Genomic DNA, 19,018 nt, shown 5'->3' with positions numbered 1-19,018 from the left:
GACTTGATTCAGTCAAGTTGACCTGAATCTCACCCAGTTTCACTAAGGCCTAATCTATACCAAGCAGGATATTGCACTGTGAAAGCGGTATATAAAAGGCAGGATCCACACCAAGCAGGATATAGCACATGAAAGCAGTATATGGCATGTGTCAATGGGCCGCAACAGTTGTCAGTGCACTTCAATACCACTATAAAGCAGTAGTGTGGCTCCTACCTCTTATATACCGCTTTCATAGTGCTATATCCTTCTTGGTGTAGATCTAGCCTACGCGTCTTTGTGGGCTTTCTTATAGATACATAATCTAAGAAGGCCTTGCTTTTCAGATGCAAAGATAAGCCCTCTGAATTTCATTCATCATGCATTTCCAGTAATCAGAGCTCCAAAGATCTGTTGAAGACCCAGGCCCCCCTTAAGCCCATTCTGGCAATGTTCTTCCTGTCCCCATGTCAGTTGGATTCTTCTGGAGTAACTTACTTTCCAACCCTTGCCTCAGTTTAAGCAGCTGCTAAACAAGACTCATGATACCAACCTGTTTCACAAGCTTTCACTGGGATTAGGTGAAGGCTTATATAACGCTTCAAAGATAAACATGAGTCCTTCCGTCTTGTTGTGCTCTGTCAGCCCTGCTGCTCACTGGTACTCCATCAGACCTCAGTCAAAGTTCTGCAACTGATTGATCTGGCACCTGCACTCCTGCAAAAGTGGCACAGCATATGGGAAATGGCAGTGCCATGTTGCCATTTAATGCCAACCTCCCTGTTGTTGGGAATTCAAAATGACAGGTATGCTCCGTCCTTCTCTTTGTAGTCTGTCGTTGCATAATGCAACCCAAGAAAGGAATCTTGGCCGTCTCTTGCCTCCTGGCTTGGGTTGAGCACGGTTTAGCATTTCCTCATCCATAGAAACTCTTTGTTGCTTCCAGTACTTTATGTATTTGCCAGCTATATATTTAGATAAGGAGATTATTCAGAAAAAGACATTGGAACATTATCGCCGATGACTTTATTACTTGTGAGTAGTTGGCCCAGTTTCAGTGTGTATAATAATATGGATGTGTCAGTATTTACACTTATAGCTCCAGTACTCTTGGCTTGTTTTACTTGCGGATTTATTAAATGATTCATGTCTTCAGTCTAGCTTTCGGATTAAGGCTCATACACAAGAAACAGGGAATTGGAGAATAAATATCACGTTACCGCTATTGTATCAGGGAAATGTGCATGAAGGTTATGGCAGTTTCTGTTGACCCTGTTTTAGGTGTATGACATCATCCTCAAAGATAATGTTAACAATTCCCCATACTAATAAGTCTGATCAATGTATTTGTAAGATAATGGTGACTTTCACATGCATTGGCTTTTACTAAAGCTCTTTTGGAAGTTCTGAAAAACACCTCTCCTTCCTGGGATTTTTTTTTTCTGGAGTTACTCATAAAAATGTTAAGTTATTACTCTCACTCACCATTGCTCTCAATCTGATTGCCCAGACAGCATTCTAGTGGCATCTTGTTCACTGCTTGATCCCTGGTCACTCTGGTCTAGCATGGAGTGAGAAGCAAAAACTGCAGGAATTCATGGTGCTGAATCTGCAGCAGCCAAGGAAAATAATGGTATTGAACTGGACTGTGGGGTGAGGTGGTGGTGGAAGTGTTCTTTGGAAAGCATTTCTAGCCCATCAAAATTGCTAGTTTCCATCTGAACACTTAAATTAGAGATTATCTGGCACAGTTCTAGCTCTTCATATATCCTTCACATCACCCTGCCTGGAAAGCTACTGCTGGTCAGTGTAGACAATAGTGACCTAGTTGGACCAGTAGTCTGACTCAATACAAGGTAGCTTCAGATGTTTCCATTTAATTCAGCCCTTTAATTCATGCGGTCTGGAATCTTTGTTTTTAGGGGAGGGGCACAACTCAGTGGTAGAGCACCTGCTTTCCATGCAAAGGGCTCCAGGAGGGGATCTACACAGTGTCCTGAAGGCGCTTGCGTGCGCCTTCAGTGCGCCCCGAAACTCCTTGTGTAGATCCTGCCTACCTGGCCAGAAGAAGTGGAGGAGGAAGAGGAGGAGGAGGCCCTTCTTCTTGCTGTTATCACGTTCCCCCAGCCCGCTCCGCCTCGCGTTGCCAGCCCCTTGCTTGCCTAACTTCACCTCCTCCTCCAACTCGGCCATGCTGCTGATCTGGGTTTGGGGCGAGGGTCTCCTGGCCCGCCCGGCAAACTCCCCTCCCTCAGCCCCAACAGAGGCAGCTCCCAGGGAGCCAGGGTCTCGCTGCTGCCGCCACCACCACATGGTTTCAGCCGCTGCCAACCGCCGCCGCACCGGGGGAAGTTCTCCTGGGCTGTCTGGGGCCTGGCAGATGGTGTCCCGAATGTCGGAGAGCTCGGCGGAAGAAGCCGCCGAGCCTGAAAACTTTTTGCCCCGTCCCCGCAAGGGACGATGCGGGGCCGCTGCCACCGCCGTCGCCGCCACCTCTTCTGGCCAGGATAGGGGAGGATCTACACAAGGAGTTTCGGGGCACACTGGAGGCGCACGCAAGCGCCTTCAGGACGCTGAGTAGATCCTCCCCAGGTTCAGTCTCCACCATCTCTTGCAAGGCTGGGAAAAAGCCCTTCCTGAAACCTTGGAAAGCTGTTGCCAGCCAGTGCAGACAGTTTTGAGGTACATGGACCAAAGGTCTGACTCTACAGCATCTTCCTATGTTCCTATATAACAACATTTCATTTTGATCGATTCGTCTGTCCGCACACTACTTTGTACAGGACATGCCTTCTCTTTAGAGAGTTACAGTGAGGAGGGGAGTGTGAAGGATACAGCATCTGTAAAGGATACTCGAGTCAACTGTTTCTGTTCAAGAGGACAGAAATAGTAACACTGAGTTCCAGGAACTATCTTCACTGTCCTTTTTAATACTTGCTTCCCTGCTGGACTCAGTGCTAACACTGGATTTTGCAGTCCTAACGATATTTCATATTCATCTCTGAAGCTTACACCATTGGTGTGATTCCACTTCTCATTCCAGTGGGGAAAAACTAGTAGCCAATAGTGTAAGGCAGTGAGTGCAGGCACATGTTAATTTACACGCCACTTCTAAATTCTGGTTGCTGAACCTCAGGGTTTGAGTAAAAACCAGAATGGATTCCACCAAACCTGCAGTCTGCCCAGCTCTACTGGAGAAAGTAGCAATCCCCGTGTATGCCATTAGAACAGCCTTCCCTAATATGGTACCCTTTGGATATTTTGGACAACAGCTCCTCTCAGCCCCAGTCAATATGGTCAATTGTCAGGGATGATGGGAGTTGTGATCCAAAACACCTAGTGTCATCTAACACCATCCTTTGCACTTGAGGGGCTAAGAACCTCACAAGAAGGCCACCTGCGGTAAGATGGCCTAAGTGGTCCCTCAGTTTCAGCCTTTAAAATGCATGATGCATTTTGTTGGAGTCCCATCTGGGTTAGAACCCAAAAGTTCACATCGCTGAAGGGGCAGCCTTCTCAAACCTCCCCAAGGGAGGGGCTGTGGCTCAGTGTTAGAACTCCAGCTTTGCATGCAGGAGCCTTGCAATTCCCAGCATCTCCAGGTAAGGCTGGAAAAACTCCTGCCTGGAGCCGTGGAGAGCTGCTTGCATTCAGTGTCACCAATACTGGGTAAGATGGACTTAGGGTCTGGCTAAGTATAAGGCAGCTTTCTTTTTGCCTAAACTGGTTCCCTCCAGATATTTTGCACTACAACTCCCAGCATTCCTGACCATTGCCCATGCTGGGTGGGGCTGATGGAAGTTGAAATCCAAAACATCTGGAAAGCACTGGATTGGGGAAGGCTGCTGAAGAGGGATCATTTTCTGCTTTTAATCGAGACTTGCTCATTCGTCTTCACTACTGCTATTATCCTGTCCTTGTTTCCCATTTGGCTGTCTGCTGCTGAGCAGGCGGGTAGTCTTCCCAAGGCTGGAGTCCTTCCTTCCCAACCAGGAATCCTGCCAAAGCCTAGGAGGACAGCCAAAATATCTCCCTCTGGCCCAGACTGTCTGGCCCTAGGGCAGACACCCAATCAGTCAGTGAACTTTCACCTTTTCAAGCCAGCTGTCTTTGATTGAACTTGCACTGGGATCAATGTGCTCAGGCAATAAGGGATTTCTTAGAAAAAATCTGCAAGGATGTTGAAGACCAGTGTATTTAGATGACTTCATGGACAGAGCGGAACAATCCAACATCCCCATTTTACTCTCTCTGCCTTTTGAAGTTCTCACAGTTTTGATTTCTTTCCCCACAACTGAGTTCATTTTGCTTTTGAAAGCAAGAGGGCACTGAAGAATTACCACTGTTTTTCCAGCTCTCTGATCATTTTTTATGGATCTTTTCCTTCTTAAACAAAATTAGGACGTTAACCATTTGAGGATTTCAGATTGTGCTTCTCCTCTTCCCTCCAAGTTTGCCATTCAAAGCCACAGGTCATCTGTGGCACTTTCTCATCATCAGTTAATCCACTCAAGGGAAGGCGCCTCAGCCTGGCTTTTCAAACAGCAAGTTGGTGCATCTACAGGCAAGTAGAGCTACTCACCAGCCTGTTGCTGGATTAATCCATGTGGAGATCAACTTGCAAATGCAATTTCTGGACAGACATATCAAATGGTAGCCTGAGATATACTTCCCTGTGAGTTGACTGGCTGCGGGTTGAAAAAGCAGAATGAGAGGGTGCCTCGTCATGCCATTTCTAGGAATGGGCTAGCATTGATCCCTCTTGCAATTAAATGCCTCCACCTTTTGACTCAACATAACATCTGGGATGCTAACTCAAAGCAACTCCCATGTTACTCTTGATGCAAACACACCAAGGGCAACACCAGACATTTCAGGACGAGGGAGAATAGCTTGGCCCATCTTGCCTTGGAGAGGGAAGACTCCATGCTGCTGCAGACAAAGACGGAGAGCCGTTCTGCACATTGCAAAGTGTTAGAAATCTAGGCAGAACCACTTCGGACTGTAGATGGAGAGTCGTATATTCTTTTTTTCTGAAGTGCTTTCCTATTTAACAAAAGCTCCCTGCATGTAGCATCCTTGCATCATGGGGAAGATAGTGCTAAACATTTCATCTTGGTATGCATGCAAAGCAGGAGAGTTTCATTATATGGGGTAACACCGACACCCTCTCTCCCCCCCCCCCTCCGGCAACAGTCCCATGCTACAATGCAGACATCTTCTAACTCACTCTGCATAATGCGCAGAACAACTTCTCGACACTGCTGCGCAATGCCTGTCGGCAGACAGTTCCTTTGCATTCAGAGATCGGCGCTGTCCTGTTTTGCCTTGCTTTCCCCCCTCTGGAAATGAGCCCCGAACGGCTTTCAGTAGCACATATATAATTCCTGATGCCAGCACTAAAGGTCACTGAGCGTCTGGCAGTTGGGGCATTGCGAGACACAGTGCGTTCTTGGGAAATCGCGACGGCATTCCGTGGCGTTGCCTGGCTGCTCCCTCCTGGGGCCACAACAGTGTAGTATGTGCTCTGGTGGCCCTGAGAAGGGTGGGCCCATGGCAGGGTTTGACCCTATTTCCTGCAGACAGCAACCTTTCAAACAAAGCACCTCTGCACAGTGTGTGTGTATTTTAAGAGGGGGCACTTCAGCTGTTGCTGTTTGGCTTAGCATGAAGAGCGAAGCTTAGTTCCGCTTGTGTGAAAGAGGGGAGAGCCTTTCATAGAGGATCTGCCATCAAGCAAGGGCCCTGACCCTTGGCATCTTTTTGACAATAGAGGGGAAGCTGGTTTTGTTCCTCTTGAACAGAGCAAGTTAATGACTGCCTAAAGGGTTTCCCACTGGAACCGCAGCAGGAGGAGTGGAACAACCTTAGCCTGGAACATATATATTAGGTCAAGGGGAGGCAGCCTGGTGTTGTCCAGTTGCTTTGGACTACAACTCCCATAAGCACTCACTGTTGGTCCTGCTAGCTGAGGCTGATGGAAGCTGTAATCTGAAGGACACCAGATTGCTTAATCCTGTATTAGGTAGTGGTTTGAGGACTTCCATTTCTTGAGAAATTTGGTGTGCCATAGCAGCTGAGCTGGGAACTAGGAAGTCCTTGGTTCAAATCTCCCCTTGGTCAGGAATTCATCTGGTGGCCGTAGGCAAGCAATTTATCCCTCAGCCCCTCAGGCCTGCAGCTTAAGGATATTGGCTTATATTGTGACATTCAAACCTGGTGAAGATGAATTATTGACCCATGGTTTGTAGGTAGTTTGTTAACCCACTCTTGCTGGGTTCATAAATCATGATAAGCTTCGGCAACTGTCCGCCATGGCTTGAATATTTAAAATGGCCACATGTGCCCAGGTGCTGGGAGTTGTAGTCCAACATTTCTGGAGGACACTGGGTTTGGATGGTTGTTTTATACCTTATAACAGCAGGAACAATGCTTTCTCAAAATAGGTTTGTCACAGCAATCATTCATTCAAGCAAAGGGTTTGCCTTTGGCAGTATGTAGGCCCATTGGCTTGGTTTGCATAATATTTAGAGGTTTCCGAATGCAGCTTCTGTGGGTGCAATTTTGATATTTTTTAAGCATAGAGCAGGCACTGTCACGCCTAAAGGCGTATTTGCAATGCAACTTCCCATGTTACCAGTTTCAGTGCTGTAGCGTGAAACCAGAAACAGAGGCAGCTTCATATGCTGCCTTTGTCGGAGGTCCATCTGTATTGCTTGGAGCATCCACCTGAACAATTAAAGTGTGGGGGCAATTCATTATGCTCGCACGTATGAAATGCAGGACCTCTTGTTGAAGAGCTTCGACTGACTGCTGCAAGTCCCTCAGTTAGAGCTGCATAATCTGTGAAATGGCCCTTGTCTGAGTCCCCACTATGAAAATTGGAAGGTGCTTGTGTAGAGAGACTGCAAGGATAGCCTGCCAAGAACAGAAGGGGGATGGGCAACACCGCTGTCCTTCCTCATGCAAAGACACTACTGTATTCAAAGCTGCATCACAGTCATGTCTGAAGCTGCCTCATACTGAGCCCGACATTTGGTCCACCTTAGAATCATAGAAATATAGAATAGTAGACTTGGAAGGGGCCTATAAGGCCATCGAGTCCAACCCCCCTGCTCTATGCAGGAATCCACCCTAAAGCATCCCTGACAGATGGCTGTCCAGCTGCATCTTGAAGGCCTTTAGTGTGGGAGAGCCCAGGACCTCCCAAGGTTATTGGTTCCAATGTCTAACAGTAAGGATTTTTTTCCTGATGTCCAGCCGGAATCTGGCTTCCTGTCACTTGAGCCCATTATTCCATGTCCTGCATTCTGGGACGATCAAGAAGAGATCCTGGCCCAGTGGCCCTCCTCTGTGTGACAATCTTTCAAGTATTTGAAGAGTGCTATCATGTCTCCCCTCAGTCTTCTCTTCTCAAGACTAAACATGCCCAACTCTTTCAGTCATTCCTCATAGGGCTTGCCCTGTACTCGCTCTCCTCTGGCTGCTAGTGGCTCTTGTATATCTCCAGCAGAGGTATTTCCCTTCCTTGCTGTCTTGGGTGCTTTTAACAAGAGATGCCAGGATTTGAGTATGGGACTTTCTGCAACCAAAAGTTCTGGGCTATGGCCGTTTTCCATCAGAGGCACTTCCAAATCCGGGAGGGAGGGGGAGAGAGAGAGAGAGAGATTGAGGCAGCTCCTTTAAAGTTTAAACCGAGACAGGAAGTACAGTTTGGGGCTTCAGATTCCACTTTTGGTAGGAAAGGAAGGAGAATGGCCTAACTGTTTGCCCTCAGCTTGAACTGTGCCTAGACAGAAAATCTTGGATACTTCTACTGCATTTCGAAGGCTCTGGATGCAACCTGAAGCAGAAATTCTCAAGTACCAGGACAAAAGGCTGCTTGAGAGGCCTGACCGGTTCAGGAAACACTGCAGCTTCCAGCCAGAAAGTTTCCCCTTACCAGACAGCTATCTTCATTTTGTAGGCCCAAACTTTTCGGCAACAGTCCCAATTTAGCAGGATAGAGAGAGCTCCTATAGAAGCCAAGAACATTTCTTATCCTGTGACTAAGGTTGGAGAGAGAAGATAGAGTTCCTTTTGACCGAGGGTTAGTTTCCTGAGCCAAACCACTGCTCTTGCAGTTTTCATTCTTTCAGTTATCCCAGAGAATCCTTGGATGTTCTCATCTGTCTGCAAGAAATAATACTTTTTCTTTAGCTATCTTCCTTCCCCCCTTTTTAATATGCCAATCTGTTTCCCAGTACAACAGTAGATTTACTTTTTAACATGTATCTTTTTACCAGCATATCTTTTCCATTAAACAAAAGATGAGTCCAAGCCACATTGCCTAATATACACCACGCAGGATATTGCACTGTGAAAGTGGTATGAAAGTGGTATATAAAAGGCAGGAGCCACAGTACTGCTTTATAGCGGTATTGAAGTGCACTGACAACTGTTGGGGCCCATTGACACATACCATATACTGCTTTCATACCGCTATATCCTGCTTTGTGTAGATTAGGCCACTGTTTCTTCTGGGATCTTGGGAAGGCTTACTGGGAGATTTGTAACTCAGAGTTTGCTCCTTGTAAGAAACTAGAGGCTAGTTGCAAGATTTGGATCAGTGCTCAGTCCTAGGGTAACCATATGAAAAGGAGGACAGGGCTCCTGTATCTTTAACAGTAATGTAGAAAAGGGAATTTCAGCAGGTGTCAATTGAAGAGGGTGAAATTCCCTCTTCATCACAACAGTTAAAGCTGCAGAAGCCCTGCCCTCTTTTGTATCTGGTCACTCTACTATAGCTAGTGTAGCTTTAACTGTTGTGATGAAGAGGGAATTTCACCCTCTTCAATTGACACCTGCTGAAATTCCCTTTTCTACATTACTGTTAAAGATACAGGAGCCCTGTCCTCCTTTTCATATGGTCACCCTACTCAGTCCCCACCACCTACAGAACCCTGGAAATTCAGAGCCATTTCTAATAATCACAGAAAGCCTTCATTTATCATGTATCACATGTGAAATATTTGGACAAATAGAATTTGGGGGTTGGAGTGAAGAGTGTTACTTGCTTATGATCCATCCCCCACCCACACACACCACTTCTCCCCCCCACCTTTAAAATGTTGCATCTGTCTTCACTCTGTATGAGGTTATCTGCTGGAAGTGAAATTCCAGCCATCCCAACAAGATGCTGGATGTTGTCATTTTCTTGATTCATTCTTCTCTCCACCTCTGTGTTTCTAAACTCAAAGGTCACCATATGCGTCTCTTCTCTTGGGCTGCAACTAGCACCTCTTTGGAATATGCCAGGTATTTTAGCCTGACATTTTCCCAAGGCTGTGTTAGAGATATGTTCGTTGTCAGAAAGCTTGGCACGAGCATCAAAATTGGGGAAAGTGACACCTCATCTATCAGTCCTGTTGGTGCAGCCTGCTATTTGGTTTTCCCGTTCACAGAAAAGTAAATCCTAGTTTGTGAGCTGCTGCCTTTAAAGTCCAATTTAGTTCTTGGTACTGCTAGTGCTTTGTTGGGTTGAGGGGACAGAAGCTAAATGTATACAAATTCCTACTGAAGCAAGTGTGATGTGGTGTATGCCAATTGGCAGGCACCCATGACATCACCAATTTCATTTACCCTGGCTACCATCCTTGGGAGGCTATAAGTCATGCAACACACACTGCTCCCCATCTTTTGAAGCTTCTTACCCACAAGGACCTCTTTCCATATCAGTGTACATGCCCAAGGACCTCTGCATATTGTAGGGGACAAATAAACATACTTCAGGCTGTGCTTTCCAACATTACTCACCACAAAATGAGAGTGCACTCTAAGATCCCCCCCCAACACTGCTTCCTTGCAGCTGTGCATTTCAGTGGAAGGAAGAGCACGAACGGCAGACAAGTGGAATATGATTTTGAGGAGCGTCAACGTTCCCCAGAATACAGTTTGCAAACCACTGCATTAGTTTTTCCGACATTAGTTATGTGCATTTGCCATAGAACAATCAAAATAACAGTCTAACAGAATCTCGTGGGACAAACAGCACTCTGAGCTTTGCTCCCATGTTACTCCCATATGCAAGAAAGAGGCCGTATGGTGGACAAAAATTCTTTCTCTATCATGTTCAAGGAATCAGCCAAGAATCTGAGAAATAAGACTAGCAAACCTCCCCAGATGCCGATATGCTGAAGGCTGACCACTTGCATATTTTGGAGAGCTGCCTTCAAACACACATGTTCATCACTTGACTGCAACACCAAGTGATGACTTGCATGTTTGAATGGGCCGTCGTCACAGAGAGAATTTTCCTATACCTTACAAGCAAAGCTTTTTGATGGAACCCTAAGTGTGAAGAAATCAAGTGATGCATGTATGAACAAGGACAGAGATCTGCATCTCTCATCATTTTGTGGCTGCTTCTTTCCACCCCATTTTAAGAACACAAGTAGGGAAATATAACATACAAAGAGTTCTTCAGCATGAGGACCAACACAGAGGGCAATTAAAAGGCAACTTCTGTTTTAGAAGCCTTGTTATGTCAGATTCTGCTTTACCTAACAGAATTATTACCAGTGGCAAGATGTAAATAGGTAAATATAACTGCACTACAAGCATACATCAGTTTAATACCTATTTAACTGTCAGGATGTCTCCCAAAGAATTCTGGGTATTGTAGTTTGATGAGAGCTACCTAGCCCTCATACAATTACAGATTAAATAGCTCCCAGAGGAGAGGGAAATAGAATTGCTACCACAATTCCACCTAAAGTAAAATTCATAACAAATCTGAAGGGTCCACCTTCAGGTGAAAGGTTCTGAGGATATTTTGAGGAAGACAAAACAGGTTGGATAAGACTCCCTATAAATTCCTCACAGGAGGGTCCACAAATCATTTAGGTTATTGCCCAATTTTACCTAAAGCAAAACCCTATGCAGATTTGGAAGCTCCTTTTTAGGTGAAACATCTGAAGAACTTTGAGGGATGCCTCCCCACTCCCCACCCCACACACAAAAAAGAGAGATTAGATGTGACTAAAGATTTCTGAGAAGAATTTCACACATCCCTACTTAAATCAGTTCATGTCTGTATCATAAAAATGCCTCCTTTGGGACGTTCAAATGCAAATTCTCTTCTGGTGGCTGCCTTCACCCTGCCTGCCTGCAATGCTCTGCTCCTTCAGTAACGCTAATATCCAGTTGCGTTTGGAATGCCTGTCTGACCTAGCTCTTCTTTAAAACAAAAACAAAGAAAAAACAAACAAAAAATGTAGCATTTATGGTGATGTACGTAAAATAAGTTATATACAGGATTTATATGTATATATGTTTCCCTTCAGTGAAGGACTTTAGCATTATACTGAGCCTCTTGTAAAAGATATTTATTTTGTGTACAGTAACTGTTTTCGGCGGGTGGGAGAGAAGGGGTAACTGCATTACCAAATGCTGTTGGCTTTCCCACCTTCATATGCATTTTGTGTGCAGGGGGTGAGTGAGGAGACTTACCCATGTCTCCTAACTGCTTCGTTGTATGTACAGCTAGGACAGCAGTACAATTTGGCATGCAAACCTGGGAAGCCAGTTCCGGTCAACCATCGCCGACAAAAATAAACTTTCTAATTTTATTTTTCTTTTATAAAAAGCAAAACAAAATGAACCCCTTCTCTCTCTCTCTTTCATTCTTTAATCTTTAAAAACAGATAGCCGGATTGTAAGATTAGCCTTTAGCTGTGAATAAAAGACTTCCTCAGTTAAGATCCCTTCGTCTTGTCTCTTTTCTTCTTCTTCTTCTTTTTCTGGCTTTGTATTTGGGATTCATTCTGAATTTCCTCCACTGTAAAACCTGACTTAAATATACCCCGTTGTTGTTTAAGGTGGAACTGGGTGCTCTGTGGCAGACTTGGCTCAGGGAAATCCAGATGCTGCTGAACAGCTGCAAAGTTGGGTTGTGTGTGTTGAAGATGTAGTTTGCAGGGGACAAACACTGAACAGACACATAGCCTTTACCCCACCTGCAACTTTTCCCTTGCAACCCTGTACCCAGATACTTTTCTCCCAGAGCCTTGCAATCCCTTTGTAGCACTTTAGATAAAATTAAAGGTGCTTCCAGCCTTGTGACACCATCACTTTGATGATGCTTACAGGGCTCCAGATGACGTCATCTTGTCTTCGTAACCCTCCCATATTGTCCCACTTCTTCTGCCTTTTTTTCCTTGCCGCAGAAAATGCTTTAAAGGGAAAGAAAAAACCAGCTGCCCAATGCCTTCTAACTGGTACCACTAGGAACCCTCTGTCCAGAAGCACCCCAGGTGATATCTCCCATTTAAAGTGTTAGCTCTAGCATTGCAGGCTGCTGCTGCTGCTCCACTGTCTTGAGACAGCATTGCAGGAGCATGATCTTTAGCACAATCTACTGCAATTCACAAAGTATTGGCAAACTCCAAAAAGTGACGCATGTGATAGGCACATGTCTGAGAAATGCTGACAGCCAACTCTGCAAGAATCATATCCTTAGACTCTTTGCTCACTTCCCAGTGTGTATATTTTCAACTTTGGACATATTTATCCCTCGCCATAATTAGCCTAGTGGCTATAGCTTATTTTCTCAATGTGGGTATTTTGGATCACATTCTGTAACTCCCCCATCTCTACAATTGCCCCATGCTTAGGTCACATAGCGGCTACGTTTTATTTTCAGAGCATGACATGATTGCTGATCTATTATTCTATTTATATGTCGTGCCCAAGCCAACGAAGTGTCTAGCATTCCACTTGAGGAAGGTAAAAATATGACTAGCAAAGACAATACAAGGAAATGTATTTGTTCCTGAAGACCAGTTTTGTGTCTTCTTCAGAGAACTATTAAGGAGCCATGGAGCTGGAAAAGTCAAAAGAGAACATGAACAGGATATTCTGGTTGCAAAATAGAATGAGACCATGTAGGATCATGGCTATACACCATTGCCACTAAGCCCTACTGCTATAAAAATAGTACAGTGGTTAGAGAAGCTCACTGAATGTTCTTCGGCCAATCACCATCTCTCAACCTAACCTACCTTATAAGTTTATTGTGCGGGAGAAGAAAACTATATACTGTGCCACAAAATTCTTGGAAAACAGCCAATATACAAAAGTAAAAAATGCAAATAGAATTAGAATAAAAGATAGCACAATGCATGCATGTTAACTCCAATGTGTGTAACTGTGCAAAGGACTGTAGTGGGTTTACTAAGTGCTCAAACTAGTTCCTATACATTAGATCAGAAATCTTTACTATAATACTGTAAGAGTAATAGTGCAACCACATTTGGGATACTTTGCATAGTGCTTGTCAGTGCACCTTAAAAATATAGTAGAGCAGGAGAAGGTGCAGAGAAGGGCAACCAAACATGACCAAAACAATTCCCCTATGAGGAAAGGTTACATTTGGGGCTTTTCAGTTTAGGGCGGGAAAGGCAAATTAGAGGGGACATAATAGAGAATTGTGTGCGGTGCAGAGGAAGTGGACAGAGAGACTGCGACCACCTCACACACGAGGCTTTGACAAGCACGCCTCCCTCAGGCTAAGCACCACCACTTAAATACCTGAGGAAGGATAAAAAGAAAAGTATAACCTTTCCCTTATAGCAGAGGGAAAAGGTAAGGAGATTTGGAAAAGGCTTTTCTGTGAATACAGCAGGCTGAAGGTTTAATGTAATGTGTTTATTTATGAACTAATAGAGCAGGAGACACAGCCAAACTGACACGTGGTTTTATGGTAGCAAAATAAAGAAAATGTTTATTGTTGTTTACAGTTTTTAGTTCCTTCAAATTCTATTTAACTCCTGCCTATTCTTAAGAATATTGGTAGTAACAAATCTAATAATAACAATCCTTAGTAGGGGTGTGCACAGACCCCCCGCTCCGCTTCACTTGCAGATCCGCCATTTTCCGGATCGGGCCGCTCCGCCCCGCCCCCGCTCCGCCCACTTCCGCTCCGCTCCGCCCGGAGCTCCGGATCCGGATCCGGAGCTCCGTTTCCCCCCCCCCCATAGGCTTGCATTGAAAGCTAAAAAATTATACAACTTTTTTTCTGTTCAAGTTAGAAACCTCATGTTTGGCACCATGACACCTCATGGGGATATACACACGCATGCCAAGTTTCAAAGCAATCCCATCATCCCCTGATTTTTGGCGAATTTTTGAAAATCGGGCACCCCACACACACCATCCCTGCGAGGTGGGCAGGGGAGGAGGGAGGGAAGGCAGGCAGGCATGCAGCTGGCATTTCTGGGGGCATAAGGAAGTGAGCCAAGGATAAGCCAGTAATGCATAGAAAATGGAATAAATCAATCAATAAACAAAGGAGGGGTGGAATTAAAAGCAGCAGTGTTGCTCAATAAACAACAAGAAGAACTTTTTTTAAAAGGCTATATCTGTCTTTTACCAGCAATAGGGGGACGTGCCCGGGGGAGGGGGAAGTAGCTGCCAGTTCAAGACACTGACAGCCACAGCTCCGAGAAGAAGTAAAACGCTCACTTCGACTCAGAACAGGCATTGCTCCACCACTGAAAAGTGACCATTCACTTCAACTCATGAGAGGCATTGCTCCACCGTTTTACTCTCTTTGGAAGGCTCTAATGGCCTTCCAGTGCAGGAGAGAGTGGGGGCACGTCCACGATGAGATGCCCTAGGGGAGCTCATCCCCTTGCACCACATCGATTCAGTTGTTCCCCAAGGTTAGGGTGGGGAGCAGTGCTGTGTTTTTCTATCTCTTATTCTTGGCTTAGTATATGATTTCAGGTTGTGTTTGTGCATTTGGTGGGGCTACTGTGTTAAAAAACACGGGGAAAAGCCCGTTCAGATGAAGAAAGAGAAGTTTCCCAGAATCCCAAGTTACCTGTTTTGCCTATGCCCTCCTCCAACTTTGGGATCATCATGACCGGGAGCTGACTCTGCCCCTCAGCCCTTTGAAAAAGGTATTTTTCCCGCCGATTTTTTAAAAACGTCTAGCCCGCGACCCGTACGATGCAGAAAGTTGAGAGTGGTCTCAAAATGACCCCCATCCACGACTCTCTGTGCACAAGAATTTTCAGAACGATAGCTTAAACCCCCCCCCCAGTTATCCCCGATTCTTTCCCTCAATGCAATCCTATGGGCGAAAAGCCGAAACGCAGTTTGAGCCGCGCGGTTGACCCGATTTTAAAAAAAATATTGCACGTGAACCACAGCACGCAGAAAGTTGAGAGTGGTCTCAAAATGACCCCCATCCACGACTCTCTGTGCACAAGAATTTTCAGAACGATAGCTTAAACCCCCCCCCCAGTTATCCCCGATTCTTTCCCTCAATGCAATCCTATGGGCGAAAAGCCGAAACGCAGTTTGAGCCGCGCGGTTGACCCGATTTTTAAAAAAATATTGCACCTGAACCACAGCACGCAGAGAGGTGAGAGTGGTCTCAAAATGACCCCCATCCACGACTCTCTGTGCACAAGAATTTCCAGAATGATAGCTTCAAAAACAACGTAGTTATGCGCGATTATTTGCCGCAATGCAATCCTATGGCGAAATGTTTTCAAGATGGCGACCGGAGCGCTCCGCCTGAACTCGGAGCTCCGAAAAATGGTCGCTTCTCTTCGCCTTGCTTCTAGGGGGTCCGCGGTCCGCTCCTACTCCGCCTCTGGGTAAGGCGGAGCAGGCCAATCCGCTACTGCTTCTACGCTCCTAATTGGAGCGGAGCACATCCCTAATCCTTAGTCCCTATGATCTTATTTTCACTCACTCCTCACACAACTCCGGACAAGAAACCACACAGCTAAACACATCTACCCTCCAAACCCCATCACCAACTGAACCCCTCAGATCACTCAGCTCCCCCATATATATACTCCTCCCCCCTTTCCACAGCATCACCAGCCACACCCACTCACTCCAACATTCTGCACCCTCTAGAAATACTCATGCAGACATACCTAAGGGAATAGAAATGTGGGTAACGCCACAGAGACGTTTTCCCAGACCATAGCTAGACCTAAGATTTATCCCTGGATCATCCAGGGGTCAAACCTGTTCATCTAGGTGACACACAGGGGATCCAGTGCTCAGGCAGAGGTGAACCCTGGATGATCCCAGGATAAACCTTAGGTCTAGCTGTGGCCCCAGTCTCTCATAATACTAAACCTGGGGTCATCCAACAACACCAAACGGTGGGAGATTCAGGACTGACAAAAGAAAGTACCACTTCACACAGCATATAGTTAAACTATGGAATTCACTTATGCAAGATGTGGTAATGGTTGCAATCCTATACTCACTTAGCTGGGAATAAGCCATATTGAATTCACTGGGACTTATTTCTAAGTAGACACATACAGGATTAATTAGCCTTCAAGTCTGTTAGATTCATCAGTCTGCAAGGGCTTCCTCCATTATCAACTTCTGACAAGTCAGATATAGATAAGACTTACCACCACACCCTCTCTCAAAAACATCTTGTCCATTCTTTTGAATTCCTGTTAACATTGAGTCTAAAAGAGTTTCTTGTCACTCGAAACGTTGAACACCACTTTGTGAACAATGGTTGGTACTAATAAAGGAACTGTTTTACTTTCCTGATTGTGTTTATAGCCATTCACATTTTGAAAATCCTATCATCCAGTGACACTCCTTTTTCAGTTGCTAAGGGTCACATCCTGCATGATCCATAGCACTATTCCCTGAAGTGCTGGATGTTGCATCAAAATCTTCTGGATGATGATGATGATGATGATGATGATGATGATGATGATGATGATGATTAATTATTTATATAGCGCCATCAATGTACATGGTGCTGTACAGAGTAAAACAATAAAATAGCAAGACCCTGCCACATAGGCTTATATTCTAATAAAATCATAATAAAACAATAAGGAGGGGAAGAGAATGCACCAAACAGGCACAGGGTAGAGTAAAACTAACAGTATAAAAGTCAGAACAAAATCAAGTTTTAAAAGCTTTAGGAAAAAGAAAAGTTTTTAGCTGAGCTTTAAAAGCTGTGATTGAACTAGCAGGGTCCTGAGGAATGAAATTATAATTCTGTTTGCCAACCAGATGACACATTAATTGCGTCCATTCCTAGAACATCCTACTGTGTGAAACATCAAATAAAGTCAAATACTTTGTAGCTGGGGTGGGGAGGCAAAGGGAGAGGGAAACTTGCCACTTGGCAAACTGAGCGCTAGTTTATACATACAAATAAGTCATTTGATTTCTCCATGCTTGGGGTGCTTCCACATGAGCCTTTTATTGTGCAATTGCCCTGCATTATTCACATAATTTTACAGGGCTTCAGATGCTAGGTGGTGCTCAGAGCCGTCCATCTGGAATCACCTTTGGTTACAGAGTAAGGCCAGATCTAAACCTTGTGTCAAATCATGATCACTGTGGAATAAAAAGCAGGAAATAACACTATGAAAGCAGAATATGGAATGTGGAGTATGCTCCAACAGTTAGCAGTGCACTTCAATACTGCTAAAAAGAGGTAGTGTAGTTCTAGCCTAACAGCTGAAGGTATGACTTGATTCCATGGAAAAATATGGTCTCTGGGGTGACATGAAAGCTCTATCCAGATTCAGATTCAGCATTGTCAGGCCGCTGCTAAGTTACCAGTGTCTGGCAGGATCTGCTGACACCTGAATCTGAGGACCCCATGCAATGTGAGCTGCCATTTTAAATTCCCACAATGCATCAAAGTAGTACTACATAAGGGGCATTGTTGGAAACTTAAAAGACAGCTCAGACCTAACGAACTGATGCTGGTTGCAATGTTGATGCTGTCTAATGCCTCCACCAGCTAAGCCCACTGGGACCTACAGGCATTGAGCAGGCTCTTTGCCAAGGCTGCCCTCAAATGTAGAACCAGCCCTGGCTCCATCCATGGTGTTAGATCTGTGACGATGCATTCACACATGACAAAGCACCACCTCGTGTTGCAGTCCTCAAGTGATGAAGATACATGTGCAAAACCAGCCCAAACACTATCCAAAACCTTGGTCTAAAGTTAGTTAACCCTCCTTCAGAAAGGTAACTGGAGAATGGTGATGGAGCTTCTTAAGTGTTCAGATTAAATCAAGGAATATCAAAGCATTCTTCAAGGGAGGCAGTAAAAAGCTGCAGTCTCGCAGAACATCTCCCTGAAGAGGCAGGCTGTTAATTATGGTAGAGAGGGTACTAAAAAATGCTGAGGCTGCATATAAGCAGCTCAATTTATTTTTCCGTCAAGGATGAAGTACCGTCTAAGAGTCTCTGAAGCCCCAAATTGGAATAGAACTTCATTGCTCATGTTAACGACCTTTAACTTTAATGACTGCTGGATCAGATTCATAACGCCAAGGTTTCAAAGACAGTGAAAAGTGTTATCAGAGCAGGAATGGCATGTTCCAATACTGTCATGTTGCTGGTCATCCTGGGAAGAGGCAATGCCATTCAAAGTACAACACGGACAGCACCAAATGCATCATGAAGAAAGGCTCACATTGCTTTCTTGGCAATGGACTGAGTATTTTATGACCTATGTAACAACAGCTTCCAGAAGGGTCATGTGTCCTCCTGTATTGCAGCAAAGAGTACAGAAGAGTCTTAAGACACCTTAAAGACAAACAAAATGATTACAGCATTAGCTTTCATGGACGAGAGCCCATTTCATCAGGTGCAACACTAAAAACAAACAAGATCAAAATTGGCACATGGCAGTTATTATTAACGATCATATGGTCGATCATACAGAAACACCATCAATGTACAGGGCATTTCAGGGAGGAACATAAATCAGGAAGGAAGGCCTGTGTCCTGAGGAGCTTACAAACAACATTGTTATAATGGGAGAAGGTCACAGGAAGAAAAGGGGTGTATTGATCTACAGAAGACAAAAGTTGTGCACCCTCTTTCCAGGGGGCCTGCAATCTATATTAGTAATGCAAGATGGGGTGGGGAGGGGAGGAGAATCAGGGGAAAGGGTCTAGGCTTGGCATCAAACTCATCTTTTCACCCAATTCCTAGCATAGCTATAGTGCTTTAGAGCAGCCTTCCCCCAATG

Source organism: Elgaria multicarinata, chromosome 12 (assembly GCF_023053635.1).
Source record: "Elgaria multicarinata webbii isolate HBS135686 ecotype San Diego chromosome 12, rElgMul1.1.pri, whole genome shotgun sequence".
In the NCBI taxonomy this organism is placed as follows: Eukaryota; Metazoa; Chordata; class Lepidosauria; order Squamata; family Anguidae; genus Elgaria; species Elgaria multicarinata.
The sequence above is the reverse complement of the archived record's forward strand: the minus strand, read 5'-3'. Positions refer to the sequence as shown.